We start from the raw sequence: 18,176 nt of genomic DNA, 5'->3' as shown, positions 1-18,176 counted from the left end.
TTCTTAAGAAGGTGCCTGCTACCAAAATAAGATTAAAGTTGACATTTTGACTGTAGGTCCTTCTAGCTGAGGAACAGATTATCAAAATACTTTTAATTATAAAAATTGCTTAGGTGTCTTATACTATGAAAGATAGTATTTTACAGAGGGTTGGGCTATGTCTATTAAACAAGAGAGCTCACACAGATTAATCTGCCTGTTGGGATGCCAGTCAGCCGCATTGATTCTTACCAAGTTCTGATGTGCTTAGCACTGAATATGACTTATCAACACAGTTCTCTGAGTCAAGTGGGATAGATACCCTTATAACAGCTCCACTTGTTTTTCTTTCTCCTTTATTTAATTAAATAATAGTGAAATTACATTTTCTATCTTTGCTGTGCAGACCCACAGTCTGAGTATAAAGCTGTCTTTGATGCACTATGAGGTCGTGATTTTAATCTAGCCAGATGAATTGCACAACTATATATTTTATGACAGTCACAGTAGCTGGGCTACAGGAGTTGCTTGAGAAGCGTAAATTAGCCATATGCCCAGGTATTTCATTAACAAACATCTTACTCTGAATGTGGATCTTGCTGAATCTGGCATCTCAGCTGTAGTAAATGTTCGAGTTGTTCTGTTATGCTTAGACGTGCACTTCCATTTTCAGCAGATAGAGTTATTGAGTCTTTGACAAATAAACCAGGTAAAGGAGCAGCTGAGTATGTTGAGAACCAGCTCCTGTCTGCTGTAAATTGGTCTGGGTTTGCTGACTTCAGAGAGGAGGTTCCTGCTATCCCTTTCCATATAAAAATCCAAGCACAATGGCATGCAAATATCCCTGTCAACTTAGATCACACTGTGAGACTCTGTGTTCTGCTCTGTATGGTAGCTGCCAGTTGAAAATATTTGTGTAGAGACAGGACTTAAAAGAGCTGCAGAGCACTCTGATGTGCTCAGATAATGTTCTATGATTTGGGAATTTTATCAGAGACAATTCAGAGCAGCAGTGTATTTGCATTTTCCAGACTTCACTATGGTGGGACTTGAGAAAATATCTCTCTGTTAGCTAAATGCTAACCTGCTGTTCTTATGCCATCGATACTGATACAGACATAGATACACGTATTTTATCCTTAAACACAAGACTGAAATTTTCAAAAATAAAGCTACAACATCTAAAAATAAATAGGGTGCTCCATAGCTCAACGTCCATCTGTTTAAATCAGAGATGCAGAAGCTTATAGTAGGAAATAGTTATGTGGAATTTTTAAAATGGCAATGTTATAATCAATAATTAACACTTGAAGTTATGTAAACTGAAATAAGGAATATGCTATAATTTTATGGAGTAAAAGCTAATTGCCTATTAAGGGCATGGGAGCAAGAAGAAATTTCTTCACTACTAGCATCACAGTTTGCTTGGAGGTAGATGATCAGCTTCCATCAAGGAAATCATCATCCTTCTTTCTTTATGCCCTATGTAGACCTTAACAGTGGATCACAGGACTTAGCAGGGACATTTATGGCACCTCAAAATAGATAGAAGGAAAGATGTAGCAGGTATTGTAGACAGCACAGGATAATCCATCACTTGGATAAGTGAGAAGCCTATTCTTCCTTCCTATTCTCTTCAGTAAGGACTTGACAGGCAAGAAATTATACTATGTGGTACCTGAACTGTAAAAAGCGTACTGGAACTATTGGTGGAGTGATTGAGCTTTGGTTTGTCTGTGTCTAATGCTCTGCATGTTTACAGTCCTGTTCCCCTGATACCAGCCCTTGCCAAGAGGAGAATCAGCTATGAGAAGGACCAGTTGTCTGACATACATTAGAAAACTCACCTTTTCCTCTAAAACTCAAAAGACAGTAAGGCATAGATTAATTTTTTTTAAAGTTATATAGTATACTAACATGGCAACTTTCAGGTAGATAGATATTCTCAAGCTATGTTAAAATTATCAGTGAATCAATCCTTTAATGAATTATTGAAATTAACTCTCACTTTAACGGGGGTCATGGAAAACTAAATTGGATTTCAAAGTTTATTCATCTCCAGTAAATATTTCTCAAGATTCTGTATCTGACATAGAAATCAATAAATTAATTCTCAATGCTGATGTATTACAACAACTTGGCTTTAGGAAAGAACATTTCAATATTTCCTCATATAAGTATGCACACACTCCCCTGAGTTTATTTGCAACGTTGATCATAAAGAAAAATCTCTTGCCAGCATTCAGTGCTCGCTAACAGTTGTAGTTTTCAGAGAAATCAGTACTTATTCCAGCACGAGTGGCCAGATTTGGAATAGGATAAATTCATTTCTTGAAATAGGAATATGAAATCAGTTAGTTGCAGAACAGTATTTGCCACTTAGTGGAATCTCTGTTTCTGCTTTCTAGTGTGCTAAATTTTTAGATCTGAATTTTCATGTTGATAAATTTTCTTTGATTCCTTACTGAGGTTTATTCTCCAGTTAAATTGCTTTTTCATGAACCTAAGTACATACATGATAAGTTTCTTTTGCTTATTTTTCAAGTAATGGAAAAAAAGCCTAAATAATATTCAGCCTAAAAATGTCTTTCTAATCTTATCTTGCTTATTTTGTTCTGATTTTATCTTGCTTATTCTGATATAGTTCCAAAAATTACAACTCAGTTGCACATCAAGATATTCTCAAAATTACAGAAGAAGCTACTAATAGTTTGGAGACATTTTCAAATCCTTATCTTTCCATCATTTACAGAGATTGATTTTATAAGGATAACCATGTTTCCATGATTTCTGAACCTGATACAATGAAATATATTCTCTAGAGATGTAAATCCATTTTTGTGGATGAGTAGGAATTATCAAAATATTTTTAAATATCTTTCACATCCAATGATGATCCATGTTCATCACATTATCTGGGTAGTTAGCTGGAAGCAAATAGCCAATTTTATATTAATTTGTGAACAAGCAGCGTTAGCAGTTGCACATGATGGTAATGATGCAAATGGCAAAAATGCTCGTTATAAAACTGACTGTGTACCAATATTGTATTTTGAAATATTCCTAATGCAGCTTTATTGGTGTCTTGAAAATGATCTAGCAAAGATTATTGCTCTTTCAACTGTAATAACAGACTAACCATTTGAAATAACTGCTATTCCTGCAAATAATTTCTTACATGCTATGGTAGACCTCTGGGTGAATTTAAAAGGAAAAAACCAAACCTGTTTGGTTTTATATCACTCTCATCTAATTAGCATGAGCAACTGTTTAATTTTTTACTGTAGATGTTATTGTGTCACTTTACAAAAGTGCATGCATTTTATAGATACAAAAATATTTTAAGAAATCTGTTCCTTCGTGTTATGCTGGAATTGTTTTTATGTTCTCCATTTGTCTTATGTTTTATATCTGAAAGGCCAGGATGAGCAGTTGAGAAGCTTATTCTGCATGAGCTTGCATTTTAGTGGCAGGTAGAGCAGGATCTGTTTGTTGAGACGCTATTTAAATAACTAATATTGTGTGAGACTGAGGGTACTACAAGATATTGTAGCCAAAAAATGACTTTCAAAAAAGATTCCTGAAATGTAGTCATGCAGAAGTCTCACAGAGGCTTGGAAATAAGAATATTATTTTCAACTGGTTTTAGGTCTTCATTCTTTTTTGGACAGTTTTTCAGTTTTTAGATGGTATTCTCAGTAGAAAAAGTGGAATTCTTGCTTTCTTTCAAGGACTGATGCAGGTCTCTGAAGCTCTTGATTTTCCTTCCAGTCTGAGTAGCTCTGATATTCTGAAGTTCAGTATCAACATCAGTATCAGAGTATCAGTAGCTCAGTCTGAGTAGAATTCCCTCCAAATCACAGGTTACTTAGGTGAGGTGAATGTATTGGGTTGACCCTGAGTTGATGGACAGTCTTTAAGACCAATTACGCTTCTCACAATTTACATATTTAAACCGCACAGAAAAGCGGGACTTGCCCCTTTTTGTCGGAGCTCGCCTGCTGGAAGGTGGGGGGGCTCCGAGCCTCCCGGCCCCGCTGGGCCGGGCCGGGGCCACTGCCCCTTTCCCCCTTTCCCAACGCTGCGGCACGGACCCTGGGTCGCTGCGGGGGAACTGTCCCAGAGCAGCAGGCAGCTAAAACCAGCCATGGACTGCTCACAGCTAAACCCATCCAGCGCGGCTTCTGGGGACAGGCGGGTCCCTCTCCTCTCCATGCGGAGCCGGCGGAGTCAACGGGAGCCGGCAGAGCCTCCTGTCTGCAGCCAGCACACTTCGTGCTGAACTGAAGAGGACACCACGCAGCCAGCAGCACAGAGGGAGCGAGGCTTTCCCCACCGTAAAGCCCGAACAAGAGCACCCTTCAACATGGCGGCGTCAGAGTCAGAGAGGAAGAGAAAGTGAGTCATGTGGGACGGAGCTGGGCATGGCGACGGGAGAAAAGAGGGCGGTGCCGCGATTCTGGCGCGCAGCTTAAAAGAAACCTTCTTGCATGCCGTGGTAAGGAGCTGTAATACCGCAAACTGTTTGTCTCTTTAATCCATTTGAAGAACATGGGGGGATGGAGAATCCTCGTGTGGCCTCTGAAGATTGTGAAGAGTGCCAATGCCAGGCTATATAGAAGTAGTAAGAGGCTGTTAGAGACTTGTGGCAAAGAAAAGCCTTTGTGTGCAGGCCAGAATAACTTATCCTTAAAAAGATTAATAAACCCATGTGATGGCCCATGTTTGGCAGTGTGAAGGAACTGTGAGATTTTTCATGGGAGAGATGTTCTACACACAGCAGATTGTTTGTTTCTGGGCGTGTCTGCTGTTAGTAGCAGTTTGGGAACCACGTGCAACTGAAGGAAAACCCTTTTTTCCTTAAGCATAAGAGAGAGACTTTTCAAGAACTGGAACACTGACTAACATCCCATGCTCTGTCATCCTTGTGTGAGCTGGGTAAAAGGAGAGAAGTGCTGGGGGGGGGGGGGGGGGAGGATTTGCTTTACTTTTGTTTTGTTATTTTCTCTTTACTTTTAATTCTATTAGCAATAAAGCTCTTTCATTGTACTGCAACTGTTTAAGGTTTGTGCCTGCTTTGCTTTTCTCCTAATTCTTATCTCACAGAAGGAAAATAAGTAAGTAATGAATATTTTGAACCAAAACCATTACAGTGAAGTGTTCCAAGAACTTTGATAAGACCTTTCCTTGGATATTTCCAGGTTTTGAGCAGAGAAACCATTTTCTGGTATCACAGGATAAAGCCTGTGGTGCTTTATCCTCCCCAGAACAGTCAATGAGACATTGAAGAATATTAATATGCATAAGTGCTAAGCAGTTGCAGTTCATGAAGTCACTAATTAAACTGTGTAGCAGTTTTCTTCCACACCTTGGCCTTTCCTTACCAGCCTTGGAAGTACAAAACCAGAGGCTGCTGGGCTGATATCAAAGTAGGTACAAATTCAGCCAGGCTTCAGACTTCTGGAGTAAAGATTCAAATAATGGATTTGTGTTTCAGGAGTTTGTCTTCATAAACTAGGTTTCTTCAGACTGAATTTTATACTGAAAATAAGGTTTTAAGTCAACAATATGTTTGTCAGTGTTGCTTTGAGAAAGATTGGTTCATTCATTCCTTTGCTCCTGTAATGACTGAAATGAGTTATTTCCCTTAAAATGATGGGTGTGTGATAACTCTAGCGGGCAAAGCCAGGTAGTTCCATTTTGGCTTCTCATTGGAAAAAGTAGAAATAAAAGGAAGGAAGAAAAAAATAAACTTCAGTCTGTGCTTCATTTTGGTTTCTAAGCACTGGGAAAAACCCATTTAAAATTTATTTTTCCCTTTTTTGTTCTTCATTTTAGGTTCTAAAGGAAATGTTCACCTTTTTAGCCAGCAGGTGGGCAATAAATATTCCTTTAGAGTAGGGGAGGCAGTATAATGGGTCTGTAACAGCAGTTGTCTCCATCTGTTGCCTTTTCCTCATTTTGCATTGTAGTTTTCCTTTAGTATGGAGTTGCTGTACTTCCTTCCCTTTCTGACTGCACTTCTTTGTTCTGGATAACATCCTGGATAGGAAGACAAATACAGCTTGTGATGGAGAGAAAATACTGTCTGTGCTTCCTTTTTGAGCCCTGATAGCAATCTCTGGAAATTTAGTAATTTCTTTAATACCAGTTTTTAAACAGCTAAGCTTGCAAACAGACTAGAGGAAAAAAAATAAAATTCAGTGTTGTAGTATTAAATGTTAAGAAAACCAAATCGAGACTATGGAGTCTTACCAAACTAATAAAGTGATTTTTATTGACCTCTGTAGTGATTTTTATTGACCTTCATTTTCTATGCAAGCAATTATATCCTTAGCAGAAATAAGAAGTTCCTTTGGCCTACCAGAAATACCCAGTGTTGTTTTAATATTCCTCTGAGGCTCACTGAAGACAGCAAAGCCACGAAAAGTCACGGGGTATTGCTGAGATGGTTAAACTGAAAGTTTTCCCTTTATTCTTGAAGTTCTCAAGTAAATACTTCTTAAAAATTTCTGTGTCACGTGAGTGGTGCTGATAGACTTGATGTATCAAATCTGACACGTCAATGAGTTATTTACCTGGGAATTTGTTGTAAGGAAAAGCAAAATCAAGGGAAACTAATTAGTAATATTTTCTAGGAGAGCCATGATTTCTGGGATTCACAGGAGACTTGTGATTTTAAATTCTTATCTGTGGGAAGTTGCCTCTCTGTGTATTGTGATTCACCTTGACATTTTCTCAGATGGGTTCTTGTTACTGGGAAATGCTGATCAGGATGAACTTAGGTCCTAAAATCCCAAAATGGGAAGTAATACTTTTAAGTAATTTTACTTGTAGAAATATGAAAGTGGAAACCTTCCTGCATCACACAGATTAGGGATAACAGTGCCAAATAACTCTACAGCCCTTCAGAGTTCATTCTGTGAGCCTTCCTTTCAATGAAAAGGAATTTTACTGTATTCTCAGTAAAGCTGCCCAAAAATTAAATCAATGCAGATGTAAGTAAATACTGTTAATGCTTTAATCCTCTAACAGAACTCAACTCCCATAATCTGCAGAGGAAGAGCACCATAGGGAGAAAAGCAGATTTGAGTTATGACTGGAAATGTAAGCTTTGAAATAAGAGATTGTTAGAAGGTACACTGCACTTCAAAAGTAATGTAGTCAGTGCTAGGAAGCTGGCAGCTGAGATTTCAATGAAATATGAGGAGAAAAAAATATCAAACAATATGGTCTCTATATACTTTTACAGGCCAAGCACAAATAAAAAATTGCTCTCTGTTATGACAGTGTGAAATATAAAATGTAAGGCTGAATATAATATTCTGGCAAGTAAACAGTCAGAGGAGACGATTACTGAAGGGACTGTATCAGATGGTTCATGTGGTGTTTCAAACCTGTAGTGTTTGAAGGGATCAAAGTTCTCCAGACCTTTGCTCTCCTGTCCTTTCCTATATTGCCAAAAGCTAACAGAGAGAAGAGCTACAGCAAGTAACATTTAAAAGTATTTAAATAGCTCTGTGTTTAAGTAGGTCCATGTTAACAATTGAGAATGACAGGAATACTTGAAGGAGAAATATTCAGGGTGCCAAAGATACCTCCTGTTCAACTGTTCAACTTTTTGCTTTGCACTACCTAAACAGTGGAGTTTGAGAACTACAAGCTACACTTTAAATCATGCTGCAGATGTTCTCCGTAGTTCTCCAGTAACTCAAGGAGAGGTAAACAAAACTCTTATTCCCCAATCTGCAGATAAGGTTGGCAAGTGACTGATGAGGTCTGCTTGCTGACAGTGTAATTATTGGAGGTCAGAGCAGGGACAACATAAACTGATAATTATTCACATACAAGGTTGCATGGGTAATTGGTTGGGTTACACTCTGTCAAGGCACATGTTCAAACTGCTTGAATAGTAGGGAATATTCTCATGGATACAGTTTTTTCTCCTTAAGGGTCTCATTCAAAACCAGTTAAAATCAGTGACTCATGAACTTCAGTAGGTTTGGTATCAAGACCTGAAAAGTGCAGGGTGTCTGAGTTTATCTTTCTTTATTTATTTGGAAGGAGTGCAGAGTACAGTATAAATGTTTTATCTCAGATAAAGCCTTCACCTTAGGGGCAGTGTGTTTGCTCTACCATGGCCTTTTTTGTTTATACTACTCTTACACATTTCCACATGTATTAAATGTGTTGATTTGCTTATTATTTCACAGATTAAGCATTGTCTTCTCTCTAAGGATTGCCATTTGCAGAGAATTATTGTTCTCAGTGTATTTCTCTTCTTTTTCCATAGGTGCCACACTGACCTGCCATGTTGGACCTAGACCACAGCCTCCCATCACAAAAGTAAATTAATGGATTGAAAAGACTCCTGGAAAGCCTCCTGGTTTAGCTCCTGTAAGTACTGCTTTCAGTAAGAGTGGAGGGAGAGGGGCAACCGTGATGACGACAAGACAAACTATTTATAAGAATTCAAGTCCCAAATTGTTGTCTCTGTGCATGGCATACTAGAGAACAGTGTTTTGTTTTCCTCGGAACATCAAAATCCAAATGTAAGTATAGAAAAGGAAATATAGGAAATTCTTTTTGCTTGCCTCAGCTGCAAGTTCATAGTTCTTAATAGTCTAAGCATTTTTATGGTTCAGAGCCAATCACTAACATTATGAAATTCAGATTTGCCCTCTGACATGTTCTGAAAAATTGGGCTGTACAGTAGCCTGGTGCAGCTCCTCAAACCATCTCAGTTTAAAGAAGTGACAGATACTACCTCTTGCCCCTCTCGAAAGCTAAACATCTCGTGGCAAGCACTGTGCGAAACAGGGAACTTTGCCTGCGTTAGTCTGATAGATGTTTCTATCTAATGGCAGCTGCTTAAGTGCCTTGGCTAAGTAAACACTTGGTGTAAGTAAAAATGGATCCAGATCTCATCCCCTGTTCTTTTGGATATACTTTTCATGTGTTTGCTGTTTTAATGGTTCAGTTCTTGTACAGAATTTTTTTAAGAAACAGAACTTTTACAAAACAGTGCAATTTTTTCCTTTTTTTCCTTCCTGGCAAGAAATACTCTTGAATTAGACCCATTAAAAATCTATTGTCTTGCAGAGAGTGCACATGCCAGATTTCTTTTCCCTCACTAATGTGAAGTGGGAGAAACAGAAGTTTCACTATATTAATGGATTGTGGGGAATATATTCATCTACCCCCCAGCTTACAAGGCAAAATGTAACAGCATACAAAACTATAATAAAAGGAATCTAGCTGCAGAGGCTGTAATAAAATGATGGTAAATGAAATCTAGCTGTGTATCACCATGGCAAGTAATTCCTAACTGAATTCACTGATCAAAACTCTGCTGTCCTGTGTAAGACAAACAAGTTATTGAAACCTGCCCTGAAGGCTTTGTGATGATGAGGCATTGCTGGGATAATCACACTCAGTAGTAGGCACCTTCCAAAGTGTGAGACTTTCATGTATCAGAACTATGCTTTTGTTGGAAATGCTGGGATCTGCAAGCACTTCCCTCCAAATTTCACATATTGAATCCTTCTGTTAAAAATGAAAAGCTCTTTATTGGCAAGCCAGGGCTCTCTTAATTTCAATTATTCTTAAAAAAAAAAAAAAAAATTGCATCTACAAGGTGAGACAACTTTGACATACTTACCTGTTTCATAGTGTACAGTTAGTTGCATGCATTGAAAGATGCAAGATTATCATTGGTACTATGACTCATGGTGTGAAAATACATTCTAAGTGAAAGAAATTAATAAATCTGTGCTGGATTATGGTCCAAATATTTTTATCTTTTTATATTTTTCTATGAGAAAACCCTGACTTAAAACAAGGAGAAGTTCTAGCTGGATGAAAAGAATAGCTTCCAGGATGAGTCCCCTTAGGAAAGACATCCTAATGAAGTGTTGCACAATTTTTGAGTGATGAGAGAAAGAATTGTATGGAATGTAAACAAAAAGTATTTTAAAGCATACAGTTATTTCAAAGAAGTTCAAACATTATCTACTTTTTGCAAATGCAAAGGGAAAATTGGCATGCTGCATCGCAGTAGTTCTTGTCATTAAGCTAATTATTACACAGGCAGTGTAGCATTAGTCACCGTTTGAGCAATTCCTGGCCCATTTATCAATATCAGTCTTAATACTTTGATTAAAATCAGATGTATATTTCAAGTGGGACCTTGATTTTCTTGCTTGATGATAATAGATATTTGCCAGAATGGCTTTATATAAAATTTTTCTTTTTTGGCAAGTTGAAAATGTGTCATATCAAGGCACTAAGCCAGAGACTTTGAATCAGCTGGCAGAATGACAAAAAGCAGAATGATATTTAAGGGAAAGAAGTAAAGTTTCTCTTGGATGAAAGACCAAAATTATTTCTGGCAAAAGAAATACCTATTGCCAAGGAGATATAAAGGCCAATCTCTGCTCAGCTACCAGCATGTCTGTCAGTAGCTGCTAGTAAAAACTTCTTCTGCTATGGAGCCATGCATGTCTCTGTGGCCCTTGTCCTTCTCATTAAAACAACCTTAGTTCTCTAATAATTTGCATGAGAGCGACCATTCCTGCTTCTTTTTTGAAATACTCCATTTGCACATAAACATTAGTAAACTCTTAATTAATAACCTTTCTGTAGTCCGTGTGCCTTATCTATTTTCACTTCTCTTTAATTTCAGCTCCCTGAGGGAGAAAATTGAGTCCTTTCTCAAAGCATATGTAAAAATGATATAATGTTTTGGTAAGCTTCCTTACTGTCAGGTGACCCTGCTGATCCTCATTTATCAGGAGATGAAGAAACAAGGTAAATAAAATACTTTCTGCAACTGTAGGTGGTTATACAAAGATCTTCTCTCACCAGCCATATAAGTCACTTCAGAAGTCAGAGCCTCAGTAAGGGAGTACCTCACTTGAAAATGAGAAGAAGTGTAAGAATTTAAACTGAAATTAATTACTGTAGTGGTCCAGGCTTACTTAGGTGCCACACAATATGTATTGTTTTGTAATAATCCACTGGAATGTCATGTATGAAATATCGCAGGATAATGGTTAGGAAAATAATAATGAAAATGAAAAAATGACTGTTCCAAGGCCAGTCATATCTAAAACTCTGAAGAGGATTGGTTTATGAATGTAGGTAATACAATAATGCAGACACGCACACAACAGGTCTCACCAAACTCTCTTTGGGTTCTCCATTCTCCTGTTCCCAGCTTTCAGCTCCCACGTCATACTGGTTTGAGCTAGCACTCGAGTTTACATTTTGGAAGGTAATGGACATGCAATTTAGTGGCTTGCCAGTCATTTCTTGTTCTTGGTTCAAACCTGAGAGAGTAGGGAGGGTGGTGGGAAAGCAATGATCATCCACTTGCTTGCAGCTGCTACCTTGTAACGTGAAATCAGATACAACCTCTGGCCATCAAAGAATGCTTTTATCAGGAATAGCACAGACAAGCTGAGTATGTCCTGCCCTCTAAACACAGATAGGGGCCTTTATATTATTTTATGAAAGCAACACTAATACCAACATAACAGAAAGCAAAGTAATATTGCTGAAAAATAACACATAAAGACAAGATATCTTCAGAGTCCAAATCTTGAAATTCAAGGAGAAAAACAAAAGAGTTTGCACACTGGTGAAGATTTTGATTTTGATTTCAACCAGCAAGTGCAATAAACATGCCTGAGAAGAAGTTTTTGTCTTGATATATGCAGTTAATCCACTTCCTCACCTCTGGTCACAGTGGTTTTCTGGTCACAGTGTTTCCCAATTAGATTTCTATTTCAGTACAATTTCTATAGCAAGGAACTTGCATAAAGGAGAAGGAGTGGGAGATTTTCAAAGTACCCTTGCTAATTAGGTGTCCAGCACTCATTGATTTTGAATAGGAGCTAGGTCCCTCAGAACTCTTTATGCCTTTGAAAAATTCTCCTGTAATCTCTCCCAGTTCTCTTTGTACAGCCTCTAGCCTTCAAAGGCTTCAAGTCCACGGAAGAGACAGCACATGATGCCTAGGCTGCATTACCCTTCCTGTCAGAACTGCTATTTACAACTGAAAGGTTTCAAAAGGACAGCCTATATGTTGTTGACAGAAAGAAACTTCAGGGCTATTAATATTTTGCACATTAACTCCTTACCTGCTTCAGTGCCTACTTTGGTGTAACTTTAAACATAGGGTTTCAGTACGTCTGTGTGGATTCAATACATTTGTCAATACATTAGGCACCACTGCTTAATTCACAGGGATAAATGATTTTAAGAAACATCAAGTCAGAATCGCAGATGTAAATGATTCTGCTGTTTTCTAAAACTATGACTCATTTGTAAGGCCAGGCAAGCTGGGAATTAGTTATTTCGTGTACCATGCCCAAGTGTTAAAGATTAGATGTCATATGTTTAAAACCCACGAAGTATGTATTATGTCCCTTTTAAAAATCAATTTTACTGGCCAGTAGTCAACAACTATTTCCCTATGATTCTGAATATTCTCCTAGTCCTTCTGGAAATCTGCTCAAAAACATAATAAAAAGTAATGAGTCTTTTCAGAAAGCTGATTCAGGAAAGGATTTTGTTTATTTTAATAGCTAAAGGGATGTACAGCACACAGCGAATGTTTGCTGGCACACACCATTGGTGCAGCAAAGCAAAAGTTGTTCACCTCTGACTCTTAACTGTGGGGGACTTCTTGACTTATGGGATAGGGAGAGGGAAAGAGAGGATTCTGTTTTGCAGATATCACTAGTAAGAGGTACACACCTCTAATCCTGTATATTTTAATAAAGGCTCAGCTTACAATAAAATGCAAATTATGAGTCTAAATGTAATTCCACACCACTGGAAATGACACAAGAGCGCTTCTCATTTTGCACAGGTGAAGTTCCTCTAAAATTTAGAAAACCAGAGAGACTGCACTCTTAGTGAGGCTCTAAAAACAGGTAGGAATTCTTATTAATGACTGGTTGAATGCCTTGCTGAACAAAATGTAATCACAGATTACATCATGTGCAATCAAATTAGAAAGGATCTTGTTCTCCTATCTGTTCACTCATCTATGGTGAAATAATTGCTTCTTCAGGATGAAATGTTAATAATGGCCCTTTAGATTTTGAATGCAACTAAAATGTTACATGCAAAATAAGCCCCTTCACTTACAGAATTCTATTAATTCAGCTGCTTGCAACAACTCAAATTGAAGTTTCTGGTTTTATGTCATGAGGATCTCCTAAACCATATGTGATGATGATATTTCATCTCAGAAAGTTAGCTGCAGCTTTGGTGCTTCCAGTTTAGTCAGAACAAGCTAACATAAAGCTAATAAAAACATTTCCATGGTTTCGTCTCGTCTCAATCCGCATCTTGAATGTCTGCATTGGTCTAAAAAATGACAGCAAAAACTCCAAACAAACAAACAAACAAACAAAAAAACAAAAACAAAAAAACAAACAAACAAAAAAAATAAATAAAAACCCCACAAAAAACAAAACAACAACAACAATAACAACAACAACAAATAAACAAAACCAAAAAACCCCCATAAAAAACCAAAAAACCCCCAAATCCTCATACTATTATTGTCCACAGATGCAGTAACTGGAATGTACCAGGCCTATCCCAGGTGTGATCTCAGCTATTAAGAGGTAGGTAAAACTCCATAAAAACTTCTGAACAGCACAGTGACAACCATTCATCAAGAATCTGATGATTTCTACAAGTGCTCAGTTCACACATTTATCCTGTGGTGAACTGCCAACAAGAATTACTGTACCATTTCTATTCAAATTCTTGAAAAAAGAACCTGAAAGTAAGGGTGTGATATTAAAAAAATTTAAAATTAACTATGCTCATCCATCCAAATCATAAGAACAAAGCTAAATTTGGGATATTAAAAAGTGCTTTTGCTGTACTTCAGTTATTTCGGCATTTAAATAAGTTCCCAACATTACTCAGAGGTAAATAAGTATACATTTTAAAATAGTTTTATGGAAAATTATATGTCTAATGATCTGGACTGTGCAATAAATATAGCCTTTTATCAGAACACAATGAATCATTAGTGCTGCAGAAAATTTGCTAGGATTGTTTGATGTTAACTTACTTTTTTATTAAATCAATGGTAAGGATGGAAAGCTATTTAAATCACTCATCTCCTGGCTCACTGGCAGTCACAATGTGTTTTATTTGATCTTAAAGCCAGCAGTGAGGTTTTAAAGAAATTTCTGTTAATAGAAATGAAAAAATACTGTCTGATTTTTAATAGTAGTTCTTGAAATTTGAAGTGCATACTACTTTTTCACCATGGTTATTGCCTAGCTATACCTGTATTTTCTGAGCTTTCAAAGACATAAAAAATTAAAGACTTACCTATGTCCCTAGACTTCTCTAGATAAATTATTTTAACAGATTTCTTTTATATTTGCAATTCACCTCATCTTCTTTGGGAAGAATGAAAAGATGTGACACTGCCACCTTTGTGACTGAGACCATCATTTTTACTGCAATTTTCCAGCTAACCTGCAATATCTGTTCTGAAATAATGCATGCACAATTGCCTGAGGCTTATGCAAGAAGTCCGAATTTGTTTTTTGTTCTAAGTTTTCCAAAATTAATTGAATGAAGGCTCAGTGTTTGCTGACATTACAGCCATAAACAGAACATGGTGTCCCAGGCCAGAGTTCAGGGAAGGGTAGAAAAACAAGGAGCCTTTTTCAAGGATTTCTTTTAGCACATTTTCAGGTTTACTTACACCAAAGATTGCCCCCAGGCCTACAGGAAGGTATTTCATTACTTGCTTGTAACATTTTATGGTGTTTAGAAAATATTGCCTTTATGTTTGATCCAACTTTAGGGAAAGTATCATTTCCATTTCTTGTTCTGCATCATTTGATCTTCCTGAGGTAAGGAAATTGAAAGCACCTTGGCAGTCATTGTAGGCATACTGTGAAGTTTTCTTCTAGGAACACTAGTGCTGAATTAATTTGGTTTAATGCAAGCTGAGGTTTAATCTCACCTGACTAGAAATAATACAAAGATCACAATATAGATAATTTTCTAGATCTGTACTTAAAGTTTCTCTCCCTTTTGACATCAGAGGGGACTTTGGAGAGCTCTGTCCTTAATTTCTGCTGTAAGTGTTCAACATCGTAAATCTTCACTAGTTCTGTGTCTTGTCAGTGACTTTTGATAATAAATATATTTTTTTCTAAAATGTTGTAGTCCAAGAAAAAAAGGATGATCAAAAAATTACCTCTAGGTTTATGGGTACAACTGTAAGTTGTTTGTTGTCAGATTTTTATTTTTTGTTTACTTGAAGTGATTATTGATGCATCTGAAAAGTAGCACATTCGGTTTACTAAATTCCCTGCAAGGAAAACATTTACATGTTTTATAGAGACCTAAGTCACTGGCATAGAACAACAAAGGTATCACAAGTGAATACATTTCACTTAATTGCAGGAGACGTGTGATCCTTCAAGGGGAAAAATTCAAATAGGTAACACTTCAAATGCAGGGAACTTTTGTTTCTTTGAACGATTAAATTAATAATAAGCTTAACATAAAAAAACCCCAAACTTTTATTATTCTGATGACTAGAGGATGTTGATTTGTCTCATTTATTTAGAACAAGAAACAATTTAAATGTAATAGCTTTGATTTTGCTCAATTTTTTTTTTTAAGGATTCTTCGTAACCCAGAGTGGGGGTTGAGGGTAAGAAAGGTAGGAGGTGAAGATGGTGGGGCAGTATCACCAATTCAATTTAATCTTAAATTCTAAAAGCCTTTTCAAGATCAAATCAAATATAGAGGGGAAAATTAGCATAAGAATCACCAGCAATAAAAATAAAGAGAAAGAATAAAGTAATTGCTTTTCACTAAAGTTTAAAGCAAAGCAATAACAGAGAAAATACTGCAGCTTAGAAAATGATTTGCCATTGCAATGATTCATTTCTAGCCTATAATAGGTGTTATTTCCCTGCTTTGCAGTAAGGCATTCATTACATGCCCAATTTAGAGCAAAGTTAGCCACAGAATTCTTTATAAATAATCAACAGTCACTCTTCAGCTCGTCTTCAATGCTACATCAGCATGACAACCTAGACGGTAACAGTGTAGCACGACAAGAAAATGTGCATAGTCATTGTCTAATACTGCCTTATTAGCTGAAAGAATAGGCAAAAATGACAGGAGTTCATTGTATAATTCATTAGTCCAAATTCCATTCCCTTTGGAATCAGCATTAAAATGCTTGTTGTTTCGAATGAGTGCGGTGTCAGAAGCGTATGTTTTTCAAATGTGTGCCCTGGATAACGATTAATGTTGTACTAGAAACACTAATCTGGTGGAAGTCTTTGTGGTTTTAGTGCATGTCACATGCTGTGAGTCCAAACATGTCCTGTCAGATAGGAATAATTGGTAAGACCAGTCTGGTCTAGTAATACTTCTACACCCTCTTTGTGTCATATACAAGGTGGGCAAAGCTGCATCCATTTAGGTCAATGAAATAACATTACAGAAAGGTGGGCTTGGCTGTAATTGTACCCATCAGCAATCTACCACCATAAATTCTTACCCACTTAGTGGTTACTGTCAGTACATTAATTCTCAGAAGAAGAAAGATGTACTGGTTTTGTGAAGGTACAGTCCTGAAGAAAGAACCCTTCGAAGTAATGTAGGTAACTAACTTTCTCATTCTTAAAGTCTAGGAATTTCCAGAGTATTCTGTAGTAAACAGACAGCGAGGAGTTTCCAAAGACATCTTTTCTTACTCTGCTAACTGCCTATGAAACGGTCACATTTATTTTCTTTGCACTAGTCTTTAGGGAACTTAAAATTTAAGGTGAAATCTGTGTACAATTGTAAACACATCCAAAACACCACATTTTTTCAGGTGAGTGGGTTATGATAACTCATTTCCAAGAAATTGTTAAGGGAAACATTTGAAATGAAACTTTCATTTCAGGAAGCTTTTAAAGCACCTGGGTTTTTACAGGTTATCGATTGTATATTGTATAGGTACTGACCTGTAAATATGAGGAAAGCAGTATGTCTGTTTACAGGTTAAAAAAAAAAAGCACTATAAAATACGTCACTCAAAATAATAGTCAAAAAAATATTTAGATTCTGCCACTCCTAATGTGCCTTTGCTTACTGTCATAAAATGCTTCCTTAGAGCACTCTCAGCTCCTAAGGATTGTCTGTTGAAGCAATAATTTGAAGAAACAGTCTATCTGTCTGGAAATGCCATTGTCAAAATAAAACAGACATATTTTCAACTCTGGGATGTAGCTGTGATGAAAATATAACAGTGCTGAAGTCACTGGCAGATTTGTCCCTGGGTCTGGTAGGTCTGAGGTTTCATCTCAGATCTTCTAATTTTAATGATTTTACATATTCATTGTCTACCCTAAAAGGGCACATCAAGAAATACAAGCATTTAGTTATTCTGATGCACAAACCAGGGGAGCAGGCCAGGCCATCTGGCATCTGAAAAAATATTATGATTACTGGAGACTTGTTTCCAAAATATGGCTTGCTGAATTGGTATTTTCATTTCAGCAAAAACAAACAGGTTAAGAGCGTCCTCTTTGAAATTTATTTTATTTCTGCACAATACAACAGATGGAAGTGCTATTCACCCCACTCATCACTAAGCAGGAAGATTGAACCTTATTTTGAGAAGTCTACCAGCTGAAGTTTACAGCTTCATCAGGAACATATTCTAACTTCTGGTATCATTTCTTGAACAAGTTACAGCTTTGTGCATTGTGTTTTGTCTGGGATACATTCCAAGTTTCAGAGACCTGCTCTCCACTTATTTAGAGTGGATGTTGTTTGAAAAGTAAAATGTCTTTCTAATAAGGGGCTGCAAAGTCATAGCAAATAAATGCAGCCAACAGTGTGCAAAATGACACATCTGTGGCCAAGTACACCTTTGTGGGAAGGCACTGGATCTTAATTAGTTGCCTAGGAATCTCTGCTGCTACCTGACAAGGTCTTCTTGCTGCAGGTTGGCTACAAAATGGAATTGTTTTAACCTCATTTTTTGAAATGAAAAAAATAGAGATGCTATTAACCCACTTAGCTGAAAACAACTTCACTGATTCAGCTGCCACCATGTTGGGTTCCCGACTCTTAGACATCCTGTATAAAATGAAATCAAATAATTGAACAAAAAGGGCAGTGGCCTTAGGTCC

At 37.1% G+C, this 18,176-nt stretch overlaps 1 long non-coding RNA gene across 1 annotated transcript in view; it reads left to right on the top strand.

The window, feature by feature from the left end:
- The first annotated feature begins 8,277 nt into the window (after positions 1-8,277).
- LOC116444590 overlaps positions 8,278-18,176 on the top strand; it is a 55,606-nt gene continuing 45,707 nt past the window's right edge. The window contains exons 1-2 of the long non-coding RNA XR_004240393.1: positions 8,278-8,376; positions 13,567-13,622. This is a non-coding gene — a long non-coding RNA (uncharacterized LOC116444590). The remainder of the gene's footprint in view (positions 8,377-13,566; positions 13,623-18,176) is intronic.

Source organism: Corvus moneduloides, chromosome 5, assembly GCF_009650955.1.
Source record: "Corvus moneduloides isolate bCorMon1 chromosome 5, bCorMon1.pri, whole genome shotgun sequence".
Taxonomy (NCBI): domain Eukaryota; kingdom Metazoa; phylum Chordata; class Aves; order Passeriformes; family Corvidae; genus Corvus; species Corvus moneduloides.
The sequence above is the reverse complement of the archived record's forward strand: the minus strand, read 5'-3'. Positions and strand labels throughout refer to the sequence as shown.